Source organism: Schistocerca gregaria, chromosome 7 (genome assembly GCF_023897955.1).
Source record: "Schistocerca gregaria isolate iqSchGreg1 chromosome 7, iqSchGreg1.2, whole genome shotgun sequence".
NCBI classification, from domain to species: Eukaryota; Metazoa; Arthropoda; class Insecta; order Orthoptera; family Acrididae; genus Schistocerca; species Schistocerca gregaria.
In genome coordinates, this window is record NC_064926.1 from 34,875,623 (window position 1) to 34,897,952 (window position 22,330).

Below are 22,330 nucleotides of genomic sequence, written 5' to 3' on the forward strand. Positions count from 1 at the left end.
AAGCGTGCGAAACGATTTGAAGTGGAATGATCATATAAAATTAATTGTTGGTAAGGCGGGTACCAGTTTGACATTCACTGGGAGAGTCCCCAGAAAATGTAGTCCATCAACAAAGAAGGTAGCTTACAAAATACTCGTTCGACCTATACTTGAGTATTGGTCATCACTGTGGGATGCGTACCAGGTCAAGTTGACGGAGGAGATAGAGAAGATCCAAAGAGGAGCGGCGCGTTTCGTCACAGGGTAATTTCGTAAACGTCATAGCGTTACGGATATGTTTAGCAAACTCAAGTGGCAGACGCTGCAAGAGAGGCGCTCTGCATCGCGGTGTAGCATGCTGACCAGGTTTCGAGAGCGTGCGTTTCTGGATGAGGTATCGAATATATTGCTTCCGCCTGCTTATACCTCCCGAGGACGAATATAAAATTAGACAGATTCGAGCGCGCACGGAGGATTTCCGGCAGTTGTTCTTCCCGCGAACCCTACGCGACTGGAAAAGGAAAGGGAGGTCATGACAGTGGCACGTAAAGTGCCCTCCGCCACACACTTGGGTGGCTTGCAGAGTATAAATGTAGCAGTAAATGTAGAACTGGTTTCCACGAGATTTACTTACTGTGAAATGAATGTAGAAAATTATACGGGCACTCTTAAATTACGTGTATTTACGTGCTAATACGACTGCGAACCTGTTGCTGCACTTAATACGGGTTCCATTCCTTTCTGGAGAGATCTACCTACTTTTTTAAACAATTATAAATGAAATTTCATAGAGGTCCACAGCGCGCCTTTATGCCTCCTAGTCGCAGTCACACAGTTACTAAACTGTTGATAGTGGTGAATCTTCCTGGCAGATTAAAACTGTGTGCCCGACCGAGACTCGAACTCGGGACCTTTGCCTTTCGCGGGCAAGTGCTGTACCATCTGAGCTACCGAAGCACGACTCACGCCCTGTCCTTCCAGCTTTACTTCTGACAGTATCTCGTCTCCTACCTTCCAAACTTTACAGAAGCTCTCCTGCTATCCTTGCAGAACTAGCACTCCTGAAAGAAAGGATACTGCGGAGACATGGCTTAGCCACAGCCTAGGGGATGTTTCCAGTAATGACAGTGGCACGTAAAGTGCCCTCCGCCACACACCGTTGGGTGGCTTGCAGAGTATAAATATAGCACTCTGCAGCGGAGTGTGTGCTAATATGAAACTTCCTGACAGATTAAAACTGTGTGTTATTGAATCGTCTGTGACTATCGTTAACTACCTTACTAGGAGTAGTTATTCGTGCAAATACTTCAGACGTGCTACAGACGTTGCGTTTGTCAACTTGTTTTAGAACACTTTTCCTTCAAGATGTACAGATCACTCATCTGTTACTGCGCAGTGATTTTGTGCAGCAATTGAAGCACTTTCTACCTAATTCCCTTTTGTTCATGTATAACTGGCAGCTACTGTGATTTCTTTTCGAAAATTCCAGATTCCCAACTAGAGATTACGACCTTAGAATTGTGCCGATTTTTGCACAGGAAAAGAAAGCTTAACTCAAGAACAAGGTAAAATATTAATAAATATTTTATTGATAGTCCGAAAAACTACACCATGCTAATGAAAACAAAGGGCATGCTGAAGCACGTCTGATGTTTTTTAAAACTGGTTGAACGTGCATCTGTAGACGCAACAGACTCTTTCTCTTTTCTTACATGGTGCAGAAAACCTCCACTGTTTTATCTAATTGCATGATACGCCCCTTTGATTACCTGCAACACAGTACCTACAACATCCGACTACACCAAATGACCTTTGTATGGGCATGTTAGTTTCACTTTAGACTGTTTCGTAATAACAGTAATACTGTACACGGACCAAGTGTTTTTCGTATTTTTACTGTAAATACTTCGCATTGATCTTTTTTCACATGTTGTGTTCACGTTCGCTAAGGAGATGGAAGCTGCGGGTGACAGTGAAGTTATGTTGTCGTGTGTAGCAGGTCTGGATGAAATCAGACTAACTTCTGAATGTTTTCACCGGCCACCCGATTCTGCTGTGATAATTCTTGGGTCACACAAAGAATGTGTACGGTCTGCAGTGCTTAAATACCCAGGTCATTAAGTACTAGTTGGAGGTGACATTAACCTACCGGGTATAGACTAGGATATCTGTGGATTCATTGGCTAGGGTACAGTCTTTCCAGGTACTTTTGAGAACGTTTTCTCAAAATTGTCCTGAGCAGCTAGCTCTTCAGTTAAGTGGAAATATCTTAGATCCTCTAGCTACGAACAAGCCGCACCTTATCGACACCGTCAATATAGAGACGACGATTAGTGATCATGATGTTATTATGACACTATGATTACGAAAGTTAATAAATCACTTCAGAAGGCTAGAAATTTTTTCTCCTAGAAAGAGCAGGTAAGCATCTGTGAGCGTCTCCCTTAGACAATGGACTGACGTCACTTGGTTGCACTAACATGGTCATAGAGGGCAAAGTCAGATTGTGAATCGTGTTTTGGAGAACGATGAACCTACTAAGTGGACTGAGGGCGGGAAAGTCCCACCAAAGTTTAATAACTAAATTCGGAAAATGCTGAAGAAGCAAAGACCTTTGCACTCTCAGTTCAAAGGAGAGTTAAACATGACGACAGGCAAAGTTTATTAGAGATTCGCGCGCCTGTGAGAAGATCTGTGTCCGAAGTATACGACAACTATCACCGCCATACCGTAAAAAAGATCTGGGCGAGAACCCGCGAAAAATCTGTTCCTGTGTAAAATCACTAAGCGGGTCTAAGGCTTTTATCGAGTCACTCGTTCAACAGCCTTGTGTTGCAAGCACATATTGCAGAGAAGTTTTAAATTCCGTGTGTAAGAAGTCATTCACGCAGGAGAATCGTACAAACATCCAACCACCGAATAGACTCCCTTATGGACAACATAGCATTATGTATCCCTGGCTAAATAGACAATTGAAGGAGTTGAGAACAAATAAGTCGGCAGAACTAGATGGAATCTCAATTGGGATTGACAAAGAGTACTCTACAGCATCGGTCCCTTACTTACCTTGCATTTATTGATCCGCAAACTTACACACCAATATATCTAACTTCGGTTTGTTGCAGTATCCTTGAACGTATTCTCAGTTCGAATATAATAACTTTTCTTGAGGACGACAAGCTTACGTTACGAATCAGCACGATTTTAGAAAACACTGCTCGTGTTAAACTAATTTTGCCCTTTTCTCACATCATATATACTGAGGCGACCAAAGTCATGGGATCCCTCTCCCTCCCCCCAATATCGGGTCGGGCCTCCTTACGCCTGGCGTAGAGCAGCAACTACATGTGGCGTGGGCTCAAATACTCGTTGGATGTCCCATGTGGACATACTGAACCATGCTGCCCCAATAGTCGTCCACAACTGTGAAAGTGATGCCATTGCCGGATTTCATACGCGAACTGGCCTCCCGGTTGTGTCCCATGAATGTTCGAAGTGATTCATGTCGGGCGATCTGGCTAGCCAAATCATTCGCTCGAACTGACAACAATGTTCTTCAAAGCATTCGCGAACAATGGTGCTCCGATGACATGGTGCACTGTCATCTGTAAAAATGTTATCTATGTCTGGGAACTTTATGTTCATGAATGTCTGTATACGGTTTCCAATCAGCTGAACTTAGCAATTTCCATTAATGATCGGTTCAGTAGGATTAGAAGACCCACACCAATATAGAGCCACCACCAGCTTGCACAGTACCTTGTTAAAAAAGTGGGACCATGGCTTCGCGGCTTCCATGCCACACTAAAATCCCACCATCAGCTCCTGCCAACTTAAATCAGGACTCATCGGACGAGGAGACAGTTATCCAGTCGTCTAGGGTCAACAGATACGGCCACGAGCCCGGGAGAGGCCCTGCAGACGATGTCTCGCTATTGGGAGAGGCATTAGCGTCGGTCGTCTGGTGCCATAGCATATTAACGCCGAACTTCGCTGCACTGCCCTAATGGATGTGTTGTTTGTTTGTTACCACTGAAAACTCTAAGCAAATGCTCTCGGTCCTTAGATGACTACTGCGTTGTTCATGGTGCAATATATTTGCTGATACGTTGTATTCTCGGCACACACATGACACAGTGGATATCTGAATACTGAATAGTAAAACAATTTCTGAAATGGAATGCCCCATGCGTCGAGCTCCCACTACCAGGCCGCGTTCAACGTCTGTTAATTCTCGTCGTGCGGTCATAATCGCGTCGGAAACCTTATCACATCACTCACCTTAGTACAAATGCTAGCTCTGCCAATGCATTGCCCTTTTTACACCTAGCGCACGCGATATTACTCCGTCTGCATATGTGCGTTTCACTATCCCATGATGTTTGTCAACTCAATTTACTGCGAATTATCGATGAAGAGCAACAGGCAGATTCCGTATTTCGAGAGTTGTGGAAGAAATGTGACACTGTCAACGAAAGTATGAGCATGTGGAGTAGTTTCGCTGATATAACAAATTTTCCTATTCCATACTGGCAGGCTCTTACAGCAACCGGTTTAACAGTATTTCAGAACAAAAACAGCCTTGGTTTCGAAATTATTTAATATCAGTCAGGCGTTTCAGATATGTAAGTGTCTGGAAGACGTCTCAATTAACGGAACCCACTGTGTTGTCCACGACGGCGACAGTTCATCAGAGACAAAGGTATCGTCAGGAGTTCCCTACGGAAGTGCTACTACAATGAAGAAGCAAAGAAACTGGTACACCTACCTAATATCATGTAGGGCCCCTGCGAGCACGCAGAAGTGCCGCAACACGATGTGGCATGTACTCGATTGTCTAAAGCAGTGCTGGTGGGAATTGATCCTGCAGGGCTGTCCATAAATCAGTATGAGTATGAATGGGTGGAGATGTCTTCTGAACAGCACGTTGCAGGGCATTCCGGATATGATCAATAATGTTCATGTCTGGGGAGTCTGATAGCCAGCGGAAGTGATTAAATTCAAAAGAGTGTTTCTGGAGCCACTGTGCAGCAGTTCTGGACGTGTGGGATGTCGCAGTATCCTACTGGAATTGTCGAAGTCCGTCGGAATGCACAATGAATATGAATGGATGCAGGTAGTCGGACAGGATGCTTACGTACGTCTCACCTGTCAGAGTTGAATCTAGGCAAATCAGCGGTCGCATATCACTCCAACTTCCCACGCCTCGCACAATTACATAGCCTCCACCAGCTTGAAGAGTCCCCTGCTGACATACAGAGTCCGTGGCCTCATGGAGTTTTCTCCGTAATAGTACACGTCCATCCGCTCGATACAGTTTGAAACGAGGCTCGGCCGATCAGGCAACATGTTTCCAGTCATCCACAGCCCAATGTCGGTGTTTACGGGCCCAGGCGAGGCGTAAAGCTTTGTGTCGGGCAGTCATTAAGGGTACACGAGTGAGCCTTCGGCTCCGAAAGCCCATGTCGATGTGTTTCGTTGAATGTTTCGCGCACTGACGCTTGTTGATGCCGAGCATTGAAATCTGCAACAATTTGCGGAAGAGTTGCACTTATGTCATATTGAAAGATTCTCTTCAGTCGTCGTTGGTCCCATTCTTGCAGGATCTTTTTCTGGCCGCAGAAATGTCGTAAATTTGATGTTTTACCGAATTCCTGATACCCACCGGACACTAGTGAAATGATCGTACGGGAAAATTCCCATGTCATTCTTACGCCGGAGATGCTGTCTCCCACTCCTCATGCGCTGATTATAACGCCACGTTCAAACTCACTTAAATCTTAATAAGCGCCAGACACTTGCTACTTATATAGGCATTGCTCACCGCAGTGCCGCATTCTCCTTGTTTGCATATCTCTGTATTTCAATACGCATGCCTTTAGCAGTTTCTTTGCCGCTTCACTGTATTTACTGTATACATAAATGATCTGGAAGGTAAGGTGGACAGCAGCCTGTGGTTGGCTGTTGTTGATGTTGTGATGTACAGGAAGGTGCTGAAGAGACTGTAGAAAGATGCAAGATGAGTTAGGCACAAGTTCTAGTTAGTGTGCTGAATGATAGCTACACTAATGGCCATTAAAATTGCTACACCCCGAAGGTGACGTAGTGCAGACGCGAGATTTAACCGACAGGAAGAAGATGCTGTGATATGCAAATGGCTAGCTTTTCAGAGGATTCACACAAGGTTGGCGCCGGTGGCGCCACCTACAAGGAGCTGTCATGCGGAAAGTTTCCAACCGATTTCTCATACACAAACGGCAGTTGACTGGCGTTGCCTGGTGAAACGTTGTGATGTCTCGTGTAAGGAGGAGAAATGCGTACCATCACGTTTCCGACTTTGATAAAGGTCGGATTGTAGCCCATCGCGATTGCGGTTTATCGTATTGCGACATTGCTGTTCGAGTTGGTCCAGATCCAATGACTGTTAGCAGAAAATGGAATCAGTGGGTTCAGGAGGGTAATACTGAACGCCGTACAGGATACCAACGGCCTCGTATCGCTAGCAGTCGAGATGACAGTCATCTTATCCGTCCCCGCATGACTGTAACGCATCGTGCAGCCACGCCTCGATCCCTGAATCAGCAGATGGGTACGTTTGCATGACAACAACCATCTGCACGAACAGTTCGACGACGTTTGCAGCAGCATTGACTATCAGTCCGGAGACCATGGCTGAGGTTACCCTTGAAGCTGCATCATACTTAGGATCGCCTGCGATGGTGTACTCAACGACGAACCTGGGTGGACGAATGGCAAAAAGTCATTTTTTTAGGTTGAATACAGGCTCTGTTTACAGCATCATGATGGTCGCATCCGTTTTTGTCGATATCGCGGTGAGCGCACATTGGAAGCGTGTAATCGTCATCTCCACACTGGCGTATCACCCGGCATGATGGTATGGGGTGCCACTGGTTACACGTCTCGGTCACCTCTTGTTCGCATTGAAGGCACTTTGAACAGTGGACGTTAAATTTCAGATGCGTTATGACCCGTGGACTACCCTTCATTCGATCCCTGCGAAACCCAAATATTTCAGTAGGATACTGCACGACCGCATGTTGCAGGTTCTGTACGGGCCTTTCTGGATACGTAAAATGTTCGACTGCTGTACTGGCCAGCACATTCTCCAGACCTATCACCAACTGAAAACGTCTGGTGAATGGTGGCCGAGGAACTGGCTCGTCACAATACGCCAGTCACTACTCCTGATGAACTATTGTGTTGTGTTGAAGCTACATGGGCAGCTGTACTTCTACACACCATCCAAGCTCTGTTTGACTCAATGCCCAGGCGTATCAAGGCCGTTATTTTGGCCAGAGGTGGTTGTTCTGGGTACTGATTTCTCAGGATCTATGAACCCAAATTGCGTGGAAATGTAATCACATATGAGTTCTAGTATAATATATTTGTTCAATGAATACCCGTACATCATCTGCATTTCTTCTTGGTGTAGCAATTTCAATTGGCAGTAGTGTAGCTGAAAATGTAAAAAATTGTAATGCAATAATCGGATACCGTGTTAATAGTGTCCTGCTTGACACAGTAAAGTTGTTTAAATATTTGGAAATTACGTCAAAAAGAGATATGTGTAATCGCCTTACTAATTTTTTTTCTCTTCGAAATTTAGCCCCACTTTTACCTCCTTCTCTGTAAAAGCCTTCGTATAGTCAAAAACTACATACCCACAAACTGTTACCCAGCTGAAACTCGTGTGCTAACCTTTGACCGAACAGAACCTAATTTGCTTTGAGCTGTAACTGTTCTGAATGCAACTTGTCTTTATATTAAATGCGCAACCGATGAAAAAGAATTATCTGACCTTAATCAACATTTCCGCCTACCTCGCGTCTTGACAACGTTGATGCAGATTTCTCGACAGCACAAAAGCAAACAGCGAGTGGGCAGCGCCTAAGCTAGCTTTCTGTTTCTAAATATATATTCAAGATGTTGCATGTTATAATGAACTGTGAAGTGGGACGAGTAGCTATTCCTATGAAATGATATTCCAAAACAACGATTTTAGAACGAAATATATATTCAAAAACACAGAGTAAGACTCCACTTGATCGTTACACGTAAAATACGTGTGAACAATACCTGTAAGGTGTCAGGGAAATCCAAAACCTTCCATGAAGACCCTGACATGATAAGCAAATCCAGCAGTATGTCACATAGCTCCAAATAAATCGTGACATTAAATTAACCAAAGTAATACGAGTAATGAGTTAGCAAATGGAATACCACAGACTAACACAAGAATGCCTGAATGCATGTCATATCTTCTCACCGTGTGACAGACGCAGTTCCGAGGGGAGAAACGAGAGCAGAAGCCGAAAGCAGAACCGTGTTAAGCTGAAGGCCCTACGATAAGGGACGGACATCCACGAGCCAGCTAACCGCTAGGACCACCCCCAAGCCCATGTTAAAAGCTAGAGCCCTCCAGAAGAACGGTATAGATCTTACGATAACACAAAAAGGGTTATCCAAGCCGCAAGTTTTGGCGTGAGACTTTTTCGCGTCTCTGTTACGTCAGGACCAACCCCCAGCCCATGTTAAAAGACAGACCCCTCCAGAAGAACAGTATAGATCTTACGATAACACTGAAAGGACCACACCTGCTGCAAGTTTTAGCATGAGACTTTTTCATGTCTCTGTTACATTGCAAATTTTAGAAACATTGCCCCACCACGAAAAGTATAACGTTTCTGATTGGATAGACAGAATTTTTGTAGGCGGAGCTTAAGGTTAACATTGAGACCCTGACTGGTCAGATGAAAACACAGCCACATAGTTTTTTAAACCAACTTCGGTAAATGGTAGTAAGGAGAAGTTAGGAGAGGGTTGCTTCCGAGACGGCGAGGTGAGTGGAGCTGTGCTGCCAGCTGTCCCCTGACGAACACAGACAAGGTAATGAACCCACGCGATTACTAATAACAGTGCATAAAGCTTCACTCAGAATTGCAGAAGTCTCATCTGTTACATCGCCTTTTTGCGTAATACTAGTGTCGATCGTCAATTAAAGCTCATTGTGTTCACATTTGCCAGTTGAAGTAAAAATCTGAAGCGCGATGATTTTTCTGTTTATAGTTATTGAGAAGCCAAAACAGCCACTGTAATTTACGACAAGTTAGAAAAGTTAAAAAAAAAAAGGTTCAAATGGCTCTGAGCACTATGGGACTTAAAATCTATGGTCACCAGTCCCCTAGAACGTAGAACTACTTAAACCTAACTAACCTAAGGGAATCACACAACATCCAGCCATCACGAGGCAGAGAAAATCCCTGACCACGCCGGGAATCGAACGAGGGAGTTAGATATCAAATTAAAGATAACTGAGGGTCACTGTAGACCATTATGATAGTTTTCTCTCTTGTGAAACTTAATTTATACCTAGATTATAGATGTGATATGGCATAGGTCATCCTTCGATCCGTTGTAGAACTTGGAAACCCACTCAGGGAATATTTGTTTACATTTTTGTTGAACACAGTTGGTTTTTATCATCCTGTATTAAAACATTTCCTTTTATCAATAGTGCAATTTAAAACAATATTTTGTGAGTAGAATAAAGTTTCCAATGGTAAACTTAACTGTTTTTTCGACGTTATTTTACCAGCTAACTAAAAGTGGGTTTAGGCCTCTTAGGGGTTGTCAGGACCAGATATTTAGCTTACGGCATATAATGGAGAAGTGTTATGAGTGGAACAGGGAATTGTATCTATGCTTTATAGATCTAGAAAAGGCATATGACCGGGTTCCTAGGAGGAAGTTATTGTCTGTTCTACGAGATTATGGAATAGGAGGCAAACTTTTGCAAGCAATTAAAGGTCTTTACATGGATAGTCAGGCAGCAGTTAGAGTTGACGGTAAATTGAGTTCATGGTTCAGAGTAGTTTCGGGGGTAAAACAAGGCTGCAACCTGTCTCCACTATTGTTCATATTATTTATGGATCATATGTTGAAAACAATAGACTGACTGGTTGAGATTAAGATATGTGAACACAAAATAAGCAATCTTGGATATTCGGACGACTTAGTTGTGATGGCAGATTCGATTGAAAGTTTGCAAAGTAATATTTCAGAGATAGATCAGAAATGTAAGGACTATGGTATGAAGATTTGCATCTACAAAACGAAAGTAATGTCCGTGGGAAAGAAATATAAACGCATTGAGTGCCAAATAGGAGGAAAAAAGTTAGAACAGGTGGACGGTTTCAAGTACTTAGGATGCATATTCTCACAGGATGCCAACATAGTGAAAGAACTGGAAGCAAGGTGTAGCAAAGCCAATGCAGTGAGCGCTCAGCTATGATCTACTCTCTTCTGCAAGAAGGAAGTCAGTACCAAGATTAAGTTATCTGTGCACCGTTCAATCATTTCACCAACTTTGTTGTATGGGAGTGAAAGCTGGGTAGATTCAGGTTACCTTATCAACAAGGTTGAAGTTACGGATATGAGAGTAGCTAGTATGATTGCAGGTACTAGTAGATGGGAACAATGACAGGAGGGTATCCACAATGAGGAAATCAAAGAAAAACTGGGAATGAACTCTATAGATGTAGCAGTCAGGGCGAACAGGCTTAGATGGTGGGGTCATGTAACACGCATGGGAGAAGCAAGGTTACCCAGGAGACTCGTGGGTTCAGCAGTAGAGGGTAGGAGGAGTCGGGGCAGACCAAGGAGAAGGTACTTGGATTCGGTTAAGAATGATTTTGAAGTAATAGGTTTAACGTCAGAAGAGGCACCAATAGGGGAAGAGGCACCCAATAGGGGAACATGGAGGAATTTTATAAGGGGGCTATGCCCCAGACTGAACGCTGAAAGGCATGTTGTTGTTGTGGTCTTCAGTCCTGAGACTGGTTTGATCCAGCTCTCCATGCTACTCCATCCTGTGCAAGCTTCTTCATCACCCAGTACCTAGTGCAACCTACATCCTTCTGAATCTGCTTAGTGTATTCATCTCTTGGTCTCCCTCTACGACTTTTACTCTCCACACTGCCCTCCAATACTAAATTGGTGATCCCTTGATGCCTCAGAACATGTCCTACCAACTGATCCCTTCTTCTGGCCAAGTTGTGCCACAAATTTCCCTTATCCCCAATCCTATTCAATACTTCCTCATTAGTTATGTGATCTACCCATGTAATCTTGAGCATTCTTCTGTAGCACCACATTTCGAAAGCTGCTATTCTCTTCTTGTCCAAACTATTTATCGTTGATGTTTCACTTTCATACATGGCTACACCCCATACAAATACTTTCAGAAATGACTTCCTGACACTTAAACCTATACTCGATGTTGACAAATTTCTCTTTTTCAGAAACGCTTTCCTTGCCATTGACAGTCTACATTTTATATCCTCTCTACTTCGACTATCATCAGTTATTTTGCTCCCCAAGTAGCAAAACTCCTTTAGGCATAATCAGTCTTAAATGATGATGATGATGACTAAAAGTAGGAAAGCCTCGAACCCCTTCCACTAATTATAGTTAGTATTAAGATTCTTTTACAGGTAGTGCAGTGGAGCTGACACTGAAATCATTAAGTATTTGGTTATATCATCACTAGTCTCACTGAGCTCTTCTGAACTCTACAGGTCATGTGCGGTCTGGCGCCTCAGGTTCAAACTAGTCAATTCCCAAAAAAACACACTCAGAACGTCGTTGCGGGAAAGTGCTAGGGAGACAAGATATACACTCCTGGAAATTGAAATAAGAACACCGTGAATTCATTGTCCCAGGAAGGAGAAACTTTATTCACACATTCCTGGGGTCAGATACATCACATGATCACACTGACAGAACCACGGGCACATAGACACAGCCAACAGAGCATGCACAATGTCGGCACTAGTACAGTGTATATCCACCTTTCGCAGCAATGCAGGCTGCTATTCTCCCATGGAGACGATCGTAGAGATGCTGGATGTAGTCCTGTGGAACGGCTTGCCATACCATTTCCACCTGGCGCCTCAGTTGGACCAGCGTTCGTGCTGGACGTGCAGACCACGTGAGACGACGCTTCATCCAGTCCCAAACATGCTCAATGGGGGACAGATCCGGAGATCTTGCTGGCCAGGGTAGTTGACTTACACCTTCTAGAGCACGTTGGGTGGCACGGGATGCATGCGGACGTGCATTGTCGTGTTGGAACAGCAAGTTCCATTTCCAGTGTAGGAATGGTAGAACGATGGGTTCGATGACGGTTTGGATGTACCGTGCACTATTCAGAGTCCCCTCGACGATCACCAGAGGTGTACGGCCAGTGTAGGAGATCGCTCCCCACACCATGATGCCGGGTGTTGGCCCTGTGTGCCTCGGTCGTATGCAGTCCTGATTGTGGCGCTCACCTGCACGGCGCAAAACACGCATACGGCCATCATTGGCACCAAGGCAGAAACGACTCTCATCGCTGAAGACGACACGTTTCCATTCGTCCCTCCAGTCACGCCTGTCGCGACACCACTGGAGGCGGGCTGCACGATGTTGGGGCGTGAGCGGAAGACGGCCTAACGGTGTGCGGGACCGTAGCCCAGCTTCATGGAGACGGTTGCGAATGGTCCTCGCCGATACCCCAGGAGCAACAGTGTCCCTAATTTGCTGGGAAGTGGCGGTGCGGTCCCCTACAGCACTGCGTAGGATCCTACTTTCTTGGCGTGCATCCGTGCGTCACTGCGGTCCGGTCCCAGGTCGACGGGCACATGCACCTTCCGCCGACCACTGGCGACAACATCGATGTACTGTGGAGACCTCACGCCCCACGTGTTGAGCAATTCGGCGGTACGTCCACCCGGCCTCCCACATGCCCACTATACGCCCTCGCTCAAAGTCCGTCAACTGCACATACGGTTCACGTCCACGCTGTCGCGGCATGCTACCAGTGTTAAAGACTGCGATGGAGCTCCGTATGCCACGGCAAACTGGCTGACACTGACGGCGGCGGTGCACAAATGCTGCGAAGCTAGCGCCATTCGACGGCAAACACCGCGGTTCCTGGTGTGTCCGCTGTGCCGTGCGTGTGATCATTGCTTGTACAGCCCTCTCGCAGTGTCCGGAGCAAGTATGGTGGGTATGACACACCGATGTCAATATGTTCTTTTTTCCATTTCCAGGAGTGTAGAACAAACAGACACCAAGCAGAATGTTAGAAAATGGCGAACCTGCCAGGATTGTAAAATACGATGATTGAAGGTCGACCAAACGCCTGTTTTGATGCGGCCCGCCACGAATTCCTTTCCTGTGCTAACCTCTTCATCTCAGAGTAGCACTTGCAACCTATGTCCTCAATTACTTGCTGTATGTATTCCAATCTCTGTCTTCCTCTCAAGTTTTTGCCCTCTACAGCTCCCTCCAGTACCATGGAAGTCATTCCCTCATGTCTTAGCAGATGTCCTATCATCCTGTCTCTTCTCATTGCCGGCTGCGGTTGTCTCGCGGTTCTAGGCGCTCAGTCCGGAACCGTGCGACTGCTACAGTCGCAGCTTCTAATCTTGCCTCGGGCATGGATGTGTGTGATGTCCTTAGGTTAGTTACGTTTAAGTAGTTTTAAGTTCTAGTGGACTAATGACCACAGCAGTTTGAGTCCCATAGTGCTCAGAGTCATTAGAGACCTTCTCCTTATCAGTGTTTTCCATATATTCCTTTCCTCTCCGATTCTGCGTAGAACCTCATCATTCCTTACCTTATCAGTCCACCAAATTTTTTACATTCGTTTATAGCACCACATCTCAAATGCTTCGATTCTCTTCTGTTCCGGTTTTCCTACAGTCCATGTTGCACTACCATAGAATGCTGTACTCCAAACGTACATCCTCACAAATTTCTTCCTCAAATTAAGGCTGGTATTTGATATTAGTAGACTTCTCTTGGCCAGAAATGCCTTTTTTGCCATAGCGAGTCTGCTTTTGATGTCCTCCTTGCTCCGTCTGTCATTGGTTATTTTACTGCCTAGGTAGCAGAATTCCTTAACTTCATTGACTTCGTGACTATCAATCCTGATATTAAGTTTTTCGCTGTTCTCATTTCTACTACTTCTCATTACCTTCGTCTTTCTCCGATTTACTCTCAAACCATACTGTGTACTTGTTAGACTGTTCATTCCGTTCAGTAGATCATTTAATTCTTCTTCACTTTCACTGAGGATAGAAATGTCATCAGCGAATCATATCATTGATATCCTTTCATCTTGTATTTTAATTCCACTCCTGAACCTTTCTTTTATTTCCATCATTGCTTCCTCAATGTACAGATTGAAGAGTAGGGGCGAAAGGCTACAGCCCGAAAGGCTACAGCCTTGTCTTACACCCTTCTTAATACGAGCACTTCGTTCTTGATCGTCCACTCTTATTATTCCCTCTTGGTTGTTGTACATATTGTATATGACCCATCTCTCCCTATAGCTTACCCCTACTTTTTTCAGCATCTCGAATTGCTTGCACCATTTCACATTGTCGAACGCTTTTTCCAGGTCGACAAATCCTATGAACGTGTCTTGATTTTTCTTTAGCCTTGCTTCCATTATTAGCCATAACCTCAGAATTGCCTCTCTCGTGCCTTTACTTTTCCTAAAGTCAAACTGATCGTCACCTAGCGCATTCTCAATTTTCTTTTCCATTCTTCTGTATATTATTCTTGTAAGCAGCTTCGATGCATGAGCTGTTAAGCTGATTGTGCGATAATTATCGCACTTGTCAGCTCTTACCGTCTTCGGAATTGCGTAGATGATGCTTTTCCGAAAGTCAGATGGTATGTCGCCAGACTCATGTATTCTACACAACAACGTGAATAGTCGTTTTGTTGCCACTTCCCCTAATGATTTTAGAAATTCTGATGGAATGTTATATATCCCTTCTGCCTTATTTGACAGTAAGTCCTCCAAAGCTCTTTTAAATTCCGATTCTAATACTGGATCCCCTATCTCTTCTAAAACGACACCTGTTTCTTCTTCTATCACATCAGACAAATCTTCACCCTCATAGAGGCTTTCAATGTATTCTTTCCACCTATCTGCTCTCTCCTATGCATTTAACAGTGGAATTCACGTTGCACTCGTAATGCTACCACCGTTGCTTTTAATGTCACCAAACGTTGTTTTGACTTTCCTGTATTTTGAGTCTGTCCGTCCGACAATCATATCTTTTTCGATGTCTTCACATTTTTCCTGCAGCCATTTTGTCTTAGCTTCCCTGCACTTCCTATTTATTTCATTCCTCAGTGACTTGTATTTCTGTATTCCTGATTTTGACAGAACATGTTTGTACTTCCTCCTTTCATCAATCAACTGAAGTATTTCTTCTGTTACCCATGGTTTCTTCGCAGCTACCTTCTTTGTACCTATGTTTTCCTTCCCAAATTCTGTGATGGCCCTGTTTAGAGATGTCCATTCCTCTTCAACTGTGCTGCCTCCTGCGCTATTCCTTGTTGCTGTATCTATAGCGTTAGAGAACTTCAAACGTATCTCGTCATTCTTTAGAACTTCCATATCCCATTTCTTTGCGTATTGATTCTTCCTGACTAATGTCTTGAACTTCAGCCTACTCTTCATCACTACTACATTGTGATCTGAGTCTATATCTGCTCCTGGGTACGCCTTGCAATCCAATATCTGATTTCGGAATCTCTGTCTGACCATGATGTAATATAATTGAAATCTTCCCGTATCTCCCGGCCTTTTCCAAGTATACCTCCTCCTCTTGTGATTCTTGAACGGGGTATTCGTTATTACTAGCTGAAACTTGTTAAAGAACTCAGTTAGTCTTTCTCCTCTTTCATTCCTTGTCCCAAGCCCATATTCTCCTGTAACCTTTTCTTCTACTCCTTCCCCTACAACTGCATTCCAGTTGCCCATGACTATTACATTTTCGTCCCCCTTTACATACTGCATTACCCTTTCTATATCCTCATACACTTTCTCTATCTGTTCATCTTCAGCTTGCGACGTCGGCATGTATACCTGAACTATCGTTGTTGGTGTTGGTCTGCTGTCGATTCTGATTAGAACAACCCGGTCACTGAACTGTTCACAGTAACACACCCTCTGCCCTTCCTTCCTATTCATAACGAATCCTACACCTGTTATACCATTTTCTGCTGCTGTTGATATTACCCGATAATCATCTGACCAGAAATCCTTGTCTTCCTTCCACTTCACTTCACTGACCCCTACTATATCTAGATTGAGCCTCTCCATTTGCCTTTTCAGATTTTCTAGTTTCCCTACCAAGTTGAAGCTTCTGACATTCCACTCCCCGACTCGTAGAAAATTATCCTTTCGTTGATTATTTTATCTTTTTCTCATGATAACCTCCCCATTACATGCCTTACTAGGTAAGAAAAATATCCTGGTTAAAAATTTGAGTAGTAAAATTTTTTTCTCAAAGTTATACATAGTCTAAAACAGTAGCTGCAGGGATAGATAGTAAGAAAGTATTCAATAGAAAGTGAGACATTGTACCAGAGGCGATAGCATAATTAAGTTATGAATTTGAATATTGTTAGAATTAAGTTTTCTCTTCAATGCAAGCGCACAGGTGGCAGATACATCGTTGACAAGTTGTTTCTGACGCAACAACTAAGGGAAATGATTGTCACGTCGTGTGTGTAAAAAGTTTATGAATCGCGTGAGGTCATATGAGCGCATGTGGACTCGAAGTAGGGCGCGTGAATTGCTTTTAAAACAGAAAATAAGGGATTCTGAAAGATTGGTAATGGCAGATCAAGACCTTGGCCAAATTGAGGTAGAGACCCAGCCTGAAAATGGACAGAGAATAGAGGACAGTACAACAGACGATGCAGTATCGCGAGAAATATGACATATATCGCACCATAACGAGGCTAGTGTACGTCAAGGCATAGAAAACAGAAGTCAGCATACGACTGAGGAGCAGGAAAGTAGAGAGACAGCCGATGATGATTTTTACTTGCGTTTTGAATACGTAGAACCCATAGCACAAGTAAACAGAACTCCCTCACCACAGAGTACAAGGAATGCGAGCAGAAACCTGTCACAGCACAGTACAATGCAATCGGTTGCAAACCAACACTTGGGCGAAAACACAGAGCCTACGACGTCGGAAGAAAACGCAATAGGAGCCATAAATCTGGCAGAATTCTTACAACAAATTACGGAAACCATGACAAGACAAAATAAAAACATAGCGAACCCAATTCAATTTCAGAATGCAGAAACCACGAAACAAATGCCAGCGATTAAAGAACAAAAGAAAAAAAATCAGTTACACCTAAGTCATATTGAAGACGAGGCAAAAGAATCTCGAAAAGTGATAGGAAACTTAATAACAGGCCACAATCAATTGAGAACAGACATTGACAAGGTACAAGCGGACGTACAAACATTGCGTAATGACGTTCAGGACGAGATCAAAACATTGCGTAACACCCAGGAAGAAGTCAAGAAACTAGATAAACAGATAAACGAAATTACTAGACAAGCAGCAGGTACAGCGCGTGAAGTTGTTGAAAACAGTGTGTTACACAAACGTATCACAAAAACAGCGCTGAAAATATATGATAACCGCATAGTCAAAATAGAAGCGCGAACGAAGCGACAATTTCAGAAATTGCGAACAGAGTTGTTGCAAACCATTGAAAAGCGTAGTGAACAGGATCGAACAAGCACAGAGTCTGCAACCACATCCGTATCTGCAACAGCACCGGAAAAACAAGCAGTTAACGAAGATATTACGCATTTGCGATTCCAATCACAGGCGGAAAGTAACATACGTGAAATCAGACAGCCTGCACAGCAACAAACAGGTTTCGAAATTCTTGACGAACAAATGTGATCACAAACACATGCGGAACTACAAATGTACGTTACAAGTCATTTTGGATCGTGCAATGAAGCAGCAAGGTTAGCCAGACAATATACCGAACCAATACCTGACAATGGAAAGCTAGGTCGCGAAGAGTACACTGCAATGCATTGAGCTACACGTCCACAACCGATGGAGGAAAATTATTGCGTACCACTCCAACGATACTACGCTAGGGTACGCGAAAGTTACAGTGGACAATATCCAATGGATCTACCACAACCGGAATGAACGGCGGGAGAAATGATCAGAAACAAAAGTGGCGAAGAATCGCGAATTTCATATGGAACTATGGCAAAGTATGGCAACCATCATTTCCTCACAGTCAGAAAATTTCAACACTTTCGAGAAGGAAACTCATTACATCGACGAACTTCAATTGATCAATTCCGAGTAGGATTACCAGCAAGCTGGACGCTAGCACACGAATTAGACTTTCTTTGTGCACACATGTCACGAACAGTCGCAGAAACCACGCAGAATGTTGCAGCGACATGCCGATCATACGAAGATTTCAGAGAGACGTTTCTCTCACGATATTGGTCCAGCGAAGCACAGAACACAGTGAAGTACGAATTATTACAGAACCCATATTTTGAAAATTCAGGAGAGAAGAGTCCCGTGAAATTTTCCGAATTAATGGCAAAGAAATATCAATGCTTAGATGTACCATAGAGTGACGGAGAGTTGGTTAAATTATGCGCGATGAAGCTACCATTGAAATACCAGCAACCATTAGTAGGTCGCGGCGGCAATGACGGCGAAGCATTTAAAGGTATTCTAAGGGAACTAGAGTTCATATTTTCGGAAGGTGACGCAAGAAAAAGACGAAGTGCACGTGAAGACGAAAGCAAAAAGCAGTGGAATCCATAAGACACAGTACGAAGAAACAACAATTACGAACCACGTGATAATTTTGCACCAAGAAACGACTATAGAATTCAACAAAGAACCGGTTATGGATTTAGAAGACAACATGGCAATAACTATAATTCACTCAGGAACGGCAACAACTATTGCAGAGGGAGTAACGACAACCGGAACAGGTACTGGAGAACCAATAGACCGACAAGTTATCAAAAAAGAAACCACTACCAACAAGCTGAACAAGAAAAGAGAATTCCGATAGAAGAGGTGAAGGTGAGACCACCAAACCCCGATAAACGTTCGAATTCACAGCTAAACCCCCATTTCAAAGAGAATGACGCACTGACCTAGGACAATTGCAGCACCTTTAACAGATAAGTAAAAATCTTATCACGAGAAGAGAAGAAGAAAGAAACAAATCCGCAGGGACCAGATGAAAGCGAAGACAATAAAATAACGTGTTGGGACGAAATTAATTGGGAGAATACTGACGAGGAAGATGAATTACCAGAGGCATGCACAACGAATGTAGGAGGAAAGGACGAAGTAATGAGTATTGCAGAGCTATTTGAGATGGAAACCAGGGAAAGCGAATTCAATGAGGATAATGCGCAGTCAACAGAAGTTGAAAATAAATTACAAGTGGCAGACAACCCAATGCATACAATGAAGGAAGTTAAGAAGCAATAATTAGAGTATTTAGATGCGATTATGTGGAAGTAGCGACGAAGAAGGAGAAGATAGATGAGGATGAGGAAAAAGCAGAGGATGTTGGAGAAAGCGTAAATGAAGGAAGAAATAGAGAAGAGGAAATAAAAGAGAGAGAAGTAGCAGTCAAAGATTATCCTACAGAAAGTTCGAATTCACAAGGGAAATTCCTAAAAATACTCATGTATGATTCAGGAGAGGATTCGTTGATGCAAGAAGAAGAAGAAGAAGAGAACCAACCCTTTCAAATTCAACAAATTGTGAAGGCCATGGTAAAGCATATCCCAGTCAACATTGTAATTGATAGCGGAAGTGAACTGACTGCGATCTCAGAAAATTTATTCATTCAGTGTAATGCCAATGAGGAATTGCCAGTTCTGAAAACATCTAAGATTGAAGTAAGAGGTCCTATTAGAAACAATGCTGCGGAAGTTACGAGACAAACAAGGTTAACTCTTTCGTATCAAGGTCAAAAGATCGAAACCAACTTCGTGATTATACCTAAACTAACTGTAGATTTGATTATAGGTGCAGATTTTTTAAATGAGATACGGGTAATAATAGATATGGGGAAAGGTAGCGTAACTTTCGGGAATGTCACACTTCTCTTTGAGCAAAAGCTAAAATTAGACAAAATACCAGTTATAAACAAACAATTAAGAATGATGCGAGATAAAGAGGATGAAGAATTAGAATGTTATGCACAAAAGGGGGAATCGCCTCAACTCATGTTAGAAGTTCATAAAGAAATCGACGAAAAATTGCAACAAGTTCAAGGTATTTCAGAACATAGTAAACGAGAATTAGAGGGTATTTTATTTAAGACTGACAGTATTAAACACTTTCAGTACAAGTTTGAAGGTTAATTTTATTACTGGTAAATAATCAGCACTATATTTCAAGATTTTGTTGCAGATAAGACCGTCAGGAGAAAGAAGAATGAAGAGAGAGGGTGGGAAAAAGAAAGTACTTTCAATAAAAACAAAAACAAAAAAAACACCAGTAGTACCATAGATTAAGGTGAAGGGATAAAGTGTAGATAGTCTGACAGCGTGAAATATTAAAATGCTATACAACACGACACTACACAAAAAATAAAAAAACGAAGTTGAGGATTTTGTAGAAGTTAATATCTTAGAATTGTAACGTGGAAAGGGCGCCAAATTTGTAAAGCTTTTTAAGAAGACTTAAAACAGTGTACGTACTAGACATATGTTAGATGATTATAAATAAAACATTTTGTAAGAACCATTGTAAAAACTTCATCAAGGACAAGTTGCAACGAGAGGAGTATCAAGAAAGAAAAGTACATAATTAGCAAGACACAATTGCTACAAGGCAGAAGCGTCAAGAGAAAGGAAAGGAGAACAAGTCCAACAGAAGGTCCTTCTATTGGAAGTGGGCCGTAAATCTGCGCGCTAAGCGGAACCTTGCTGCGACAGGACATGGAACCACACAGTAGCGGAACCATGCAGAGACACAACAGGACACCGAATGCCAGAAGGGACCGGTGGAGGGACTGACAAGCAAACACTGGACTTTCACTGCTCGTAAACCCCGTGACGCCCCAACTCAGTGGAGTGAGACAAAAATGGCCCGACTAGAAGACCACTGGTGCAAGCAACCACTGGCAAAAAAATATGTGTAAAACTCACAATACTGCTATTAAACAGCACGCTATGCACGAAACTGAAGACAGTTTCCACAAAGTAAAAATGACATACCCAAACAATTTATCAAACTGTTACTAAGAGGAGAACTTCAAAGCGACTAGTTATCAATAAATATTTCCATATCCTGCCCAGAGAAGAACCAAGAAACAAGTGAGATACAGAGAAAAAGGAGGAAGAACAGAAGTTGAAGATTTGCAAGATTGAGACCAAGAAAGAAGATGGGTGAAGAATAGAGGACATACCTTTCCAAATCCCTATCCTATTGTAAACTAGTCGTTCGTGCAGTATTACAACGAAGAACGACCGCTTTCAGCGACACATAACGATGAATTTCACGCATACAAAGCCAGTAAACCACGAGATTCTGCACTCACAGCTCCATTCCATTATGGGACCTCCACAACAGCAACACACACTTGCAAAGCCAACAAGGAGCGACGTACGAAGCTGTACATCAAATATTTGCCCACATCCATCTTGCTCAAGTCCATCACCTTCGTGCAAAAAACATTTGCCAACCTCATGCTTCAACATTCATAGGATTGTGTGAATGTTTGAAATCAAATTATGTGATGTTGGAATTGTGCAAAAGAAAGTTGTGAAAAACTAAATACATTAAGCACACCAGACAGCTAATAAACTACAAAATAAGTCATTGACTATGGACTGAAGTAAAAAATAGACTATCCATAAAAATAAGTCATTAGTTCTGAAATGGACAGTATATAAAGAACAAAAGTAAGGCATAATAATCACTAAAACAATATTTCACTTATTTTCTCCTCATAAAAATAAAAGAATAACTATATTTCACTTATTTTCTCCTTAGAAAAACAAAGAATAAAAAATTTTCTTCCCTTTTTTAACATTTGTACCATTTGTTAGGATAATATCTCAACACTTGTGTTTGTATATTTCTTTGTCAAAGCAATTCTTAGAAATAATTCTTATGTGTTGGTGTAACAATGTTGAAATGAGTGTCTAGAAACAAAAACATTTTACTTGTACATGATATTTAGAAAATTTGTTAGGAGTAGATTTTATGTAATTACTACATTTATAAAAACAATATTTCTAAGAAAATCGATGTGAAAGACTCTACACTTTCGATAACGAACTTCTTAAAAAACTAACTTCAAAATTATATAAAGAAAAAAAATAATTATAATAGAATAAAAATAGTCTTCCCTTGTCAATATAAACATATTTTGATAATAATGTGGAAGAATATAAAAATATGCATTAGTAATACAAACTAACATAGAACTG